This window comes from Amphiprion ocellaris, chromosome 16, assembly GCF_022539595.1.
Source record: "Amphiprion ocellaris isolate individual 3 ecotype Okinawa chromosome 16, ASM2253959v1, whole genome shotgun sequence".
Classification (NCBI taxonomy): Eukaryota; Metazoa; Chordata; class Actinopteri; family Pomacentridae; genus Amphiprion; species Amphiprion ocellaris.
The window spans coordinates 33,374,776-33,381,093 of NC_072781.1; positions in this window are offsets into that span (position 1 = coordinate 33,374,776).

Genomic DNA, 6,318 nt, shown 5'->3' on the forward strand with positions numbered 1-6,318 from the left:
TCTCCATGTTTTAATAATGGGCTGCTTCACACACACACACACACATACACACACAGGAAGTGACTCTTTTGATTTGGTTGCCTGTTGGTATTATTCTGGTTACCATGGTAACGTTAATCCTCCTGTTGTCACTAATAATTCCAGTAATCGTTACTCTAAACTCAGCGATGAGGCGTTCACGTCCCTCGCTGCAGATCCAGAACCCTCAGGGAGGAAATCTGAGCACGACAGGAAGTAGCTTCATGTTTTATTCTGAAGGGCAGTGCTGGTGTTTAATCTGTCGGACCTGAACTCTGGAAGGAGACCAAGAAGAAATTCTAATCTGATGGGGCTACTGTCAGGAAATTAAATAATAAAAAGCATAATAAAAATTAAATATTTTAAAAATATTTCTATCATTATTTTGATTAGTAATAATGATAGTAATTATTAATAATAATAACTGATAGGTAACAAATATGGAAACAACAGTAAAAAATTAATATAATAAAATTAGATATTTTTAAAGTATTTATATTATTATTTTGATTAGCAATAGTGATAGTAATGAATAGTAATAACTGACAGGCAACAAATATGGAAACTACAGTTTAAAAAAAATAAAGCTAAAATACATATTTTTAAAAGATTTATATTATTATGTTTAGTAGTAGTAATTAAAAGAATAAAATTATCAAATTATTATTATTATAGTGGTAGTAGTAGGAGTAATAACTTGATCATTTTAAATTTATTTTATTATTGTTACAAATCCTAACCCTATTATTATTATTATTATTATTTGTAGTATGATTAATTAAATCATTATTATTAAATAATAACAATTATTATTGTTTTTATGTATTTATTTATTGTTAATATTATTGTTATTATTATTGTCTAATATTTTATATTATTATTTTTATCATTATGTCATTATTAGATATTTTGCTGTATTTTTGCTTCTTGTAGTTGATATTTCGTGTCTCTTTGTGACCATTTTATGAATATTTTTCTTCATTTTGTGTCTTTTTGTTGATTTTCTCTCAGGTAGTTCTTACACCTGTTAATGTTGATTTTGCTTCTGTTAATTGTTGCTTTGAATCTCTTCCAGGTCATTTTGTGTCTCTTTGCTGTGTTGTCGCATCGTCTAGTTGTTTATTTATGGTAGTTTTAGACATAAATTCAGTTCCTTTTGATGATTTCTGTCATTCTAACAGTTCCTGAGCTCTCTGCTTCCAGCCATGGTTATATTGTGGTGGAAAGTGAACTTACAGTGAGGAAAAACACTGTGAGAATTAAAAATAAAGCACCCTTTATGCAGTTTTACAGATATTCTGTAATATTGGTATAATTTGGTATGATTTCCTCTCATACCTGTGATTCATGAAGGTTTGAGTTCAGCTTCAGGTTTCTTCTCCTGACTAAAGGCAGCAGAACAGAACCAGGTGATGATGAGAGAAATTATTATCCTCCATCTTCTGCTGCAGACTATCTGTAGACCCCCTGGTTCTCCTCTGGTTCTCCACCAGACCCCCTGGTTCCATCCATCCATCATCCATCCATCATCCATCCATTCATCATCCATCCATCCATCATCCGTCCATCCATCATCCATCCATCCTCCATCCATGCATCCTCCAGGAGGTCTGGCTGATGTTCATTCATGTTCTTCTGCTGAGCTACAATCCTCCTCCTCTCCAGCACAGAAACTGTTTAAACACTGAAGAAGAAAAAGGTTCAAACCCTCTTCTAGCTGTTCCAAACAGCCACATATTTCTGGTCTTATATGTTCTCAGGTATCCCTCTATCTGATAACTGATTCAAACTGAATTTATTTAGATGGAGGTGGGACGTTAAATTTGAGATTTGAGGTCGATTTTATAATCACAACTTTCTGTCAAACGTTAGGAAGGATTTCTGCAGCGGAAAGTAAAGAAACAGGCATTTTAATTTCGTTTTCTGTGTTCAGTTGTTCTGCAGCTCTGAGCATCAAGACTGTTGTGTTTCTATGTTTCTGTGTTTCTATGTTTTCTGTGTTTCTGTGTTTTCTGTCTGAACCGAAGCAGTTGGATGTTTCCAGAACACCTGAGTGTTTGTTGAAGCTTCTCGGCTGAATCCTGAACATCTGATCATCCTCCAGTTCAGGATCTGCAGCAGTAAAAGCAGGATTTAGGTCCTCAGCTCTGTAAATACATCCTGAATGTTTGCTCTGCTGCTGGTTTCTACACATCAAACATGAAAACTGAGGAAGGGTTTCCTTTCAGAGAGTCAGTAAACAGCCTGGAGTCACTAAAATGTGTGAAGCAGCTGTTGAAAATAGTTTTCCTGTCACAGAAAACATTGTAAAACTGTGAGATGCTCACATTATTCAGCAGTAATCATGAGGTGGGACTCGTCACAGCAGCAATAATCCCATAGTTTAGATGTTAAACTTCAGTAAATATTTATGCAGCTTAAACAAAAGAAAACAGAAAGAAGCAACAACAAACACCTAAAAAAAACAGCAAAATAAAACAGTCACTATAACCAGAGACAGAAATAAGCAACAGTGACTAAAACCAACAGACAAAATGACACAAAACTGAGATGGAAACAGCATCAAAAAGTAGGAAACAGCAGAAAAAACAAAACAAAAAAGCAACTGAAAGCAGCGACTGGAAACACTAAAACACCAACTGAAACCTTTATTATTATTATTATTATTATTATTATTATTATTGTTATTATTATTATTGTTGTTGTTGTTATTGTTTTTACTGTTGTTGCTGTTGTGTATTCCATTTATTTAATTTATTTTATTGTTTATTTCATTCTTTTATTTTTTTTACTTTTTATATATTTATTGTATTTATTTCCTATAATAATAATAATAATAATAATAATAATAATAATAATAATAATAATAACAATAACAAAATAATAAACAAATTATTAATTATAATTATAATTCTTTTTATTATGGGTTATTTTCATTGTTTAATTCATTTTTTAAATTTAATTTCTTTTATAATTCATTTAATTCTCTTTTAACCTTTATTTGTTTAATTAATTTTATTTATTCATCTGTTATTATTATTGCTGTTGTTGTTATTATTACTACATAATAATTCTAGTAATAAAAATTATGATTTTTATTATTATTGGTTATTTTTATTGTCTAATTTAGTTTTTAAATTACATTTCTTTTATAATTCATTTAATTCTCTTTTAACCTTTATTTGTTTGATTATTTTATTTATTTATTTATCTGTTATTGTTATTATTATTACTATTATTTTTATTATTATTATTGATTATTTTTATTGTCTAATTTATTTTTTAAATTTCATTGATTTTATAGTTCATTTCAATCTCTTACCCTTTTGTTTAATTATTCATTTTATTTATTCATTCATCTGTTATCATTATTATTACTATTGTTGTTGTTGTCGTTATGCTTGGTTTTACGCTCCATGTTTTGTTTTTTTCCACTTAGATGTGACATTTTTATTTTATTTATTTCATTTTTAATCCTGTTAGGTTGTTTTGATTTTTTTAGAAAATATTTTACCGTATTTCACTCTATTTCCCGTTCTGTCCCGTCTGTAAGATATGTTGTAATTATTACACAATTACTGCAGAAAAAAGCAAATAAATCCACATAATATGATGAAAAAGGTTTTTATTCCCTGCAGGATTTACAGCCAGGAGCAGCAGATATGTGAAAATTAAAGAAAAATACACAATTTGTTGTTTAAAAATCCCCAGAAGGACGTTTTATGTTTTCAGTCCAGATTCAGATTCTGACCTTTGAGGAACTCAAACAGAAGAAGAATAAAAACTGTGAGGTTCAGACAGGAAGGAGGTCTCTGCTCATCTGTCAACCCTCTGATAACCCTTATCAATAAATCCCCATCGATAGATCAGACTTATCAGCAGCAAACATCTGGAGACGTCATTAAGATGACGCTGAGGATTGATACGCCTCAGATCAGGTCCATCAGATTCCTGCTGCTGCTGGAGAATCTGAGGAGGAAATAAAGGTCTCCATGCTGCAGCTTTAAATGTCCTCCTCCTGGTGAATTATTCAGAGCTGCTGATTTATCGCCTCCTACAACAACACATGGAAGAGTTCTAAACGAGGAGATTCTTCCTGTAATAAAGACAAACGAAGCAGAGCTGGTCAGCGTTTCTCTGCTGGTTTCACCCTTAACCCCCAAAGCTCTGAAGAAAATCTAAATGATTTCATTTATCAGAGCCAGAAGGATTAATAACAGAAAGAATCGCTGCATTTTCAGCTCCTGTTACGCTTATATTTAATTTAAAACACCTTCCTGCACGTCTCATTTTAAAATAAACTCTTTTCTCTGTGAAAAACAATAAATTCTGTATTTCTTTGTGAACTATAAAAACTTTGGCTCAGTTGAGACCAACAGTCATTTGACAAAAATTCTAATTTAAAGCTAAAATATTCTTCGGATAACATATCAGTGGTTTCATTTCAAAAGAAAACATCTTCATTTTTTTATCTTAGATGTTCAGAAAGTCACGTAAAGCAATATAATAATTATATTAAATATCATGTATATTATATTTAACATTTATATAGAATTATACATAATGATAATTTACATGATATGAGAAGTACTGAATTATCTGTTTCTGAGATACAATAAGATGATGAGATGAGATACGATTAGATACAATGAGATGAGATATGATGAGATACAATGAGATATGACGAGATGAGATACGATGAGATACAAACAATGAGATGAGATACGATGAGATACAATGAGATGATATATGATGAGATACGAAACAATGAGATGAGATATGATGAGATATGATTTTTACAGATTTGCTTTTACATTTATGCAGTTTATATTTTTACAAATGTACCGTATATTATTATTAGTACTATTATTATTACTATTATTTATTAGCCTTTAGTGCATCTTCTGTGAGTAGATTTTGTGTGTAAATATGTATTTTCTCCAGTTTCCTGCCATTAATTTCCATCTTTGCAGCGTATGAATGTTTGACGTTAGAGAGAAGAATGTCTATCAGGTTTCTCTTCACGTTAAAACACGTTTGCATTTTGAAACTCCTGCAGCGTGAAGCTGATGAAAGCCTGAGTGTGGCAGCGAGCGTGAGCAGTTGAGGACTAATTGATGATGATGAACAGCTTGGCCGGCAGGTAGCTCAGTCAGGTGACAAAAGAAGCAAAGTGAAAGCTGTGTGGCGGTTATTAGACGGCTGAAGAATGAAAGAGAAGGGAGGGAAGATAAGAGAAGCTGCAGAAGGAACAATGTGGAACCTCTGCACCTCCTGAAAGAGCTGCTCTCAAGGCCTCGGCTGGGCTGAAAGGAAGAGGTGTTAAAGGTTATCGTTGTCAGAGTCCGGACATGTGAGCAGCTGCTCTGTGGGGACTGAACATCTCCCTGACCTCCTGCACTGAATAACAAGTGCACTGGCCTCTTCACATTTCGCCGTCTCGCCCTTTGTCCTCCTGAAGGCGACCCATAAAGCCATCTCATCTTGAAGGATGTTCAGGTGTGTCCTCCACGTTCCCCCTCAGCAGCCATGGTACATGAATGATCCGTGATGCTCAGCCGGGAGGAGGTTGTCGGGTTCATGTAAGTCCTCGTCATCTTATTGTGGAGCGAATATTAGCTGTTGAAGCTGTGACAAACTACCTGGAACATGATGTAGCTGTGTGATATGTCATGTTAGACGGATCTGAAATGATGCCGCTTATGGAAAGATGTCAGATTTTCTGAGGAGTTTCAGTTAAAAAAAAAAAAAATTAAAAAGAAAGAAACGAGGCTTCTTCAGTTTGGTTAGAGACAAAACACCTTCTAGAACAGAAAAGAGAAGTTCGGTCACTTTTGTAGTGAAGCTCTGAGTATCATCATGACCTGGATTACTGAGAATCTAAACAGATGATGTCTTATTGTGGTAAAATGTTCCAGAAATGACAAGAGAGGATTGGAAACTAAAATGAACCCTGTTTAGACGAGATTTGCTCAAACAGAACTCTTGTTTTTCTATGGTTAGTCTATTCTGTATTGTAGAATGGTCTGACTGCACTTCAGTATCGTCCTGCTACAGAGGATAAAAAATGCTCTGGTTTGTCAGTCGTCTTGGATGGAGCCAATTGAAGGATTCAGCTTTGTTCTCATCAAAATAGCAGCAGGGAATTGTTTTGTTTCGTGTTAATATTTGCAAGCAGAGATGCAAAAATAGTCGTTAAAATGAATAAAATATCAGAAAAACTAGCCGGGCTGCTTTACTGTACCACTGCAGAACTGCATAACAACCTGCAGGCTGACACGAATAGCTTTTAAGGTTTCT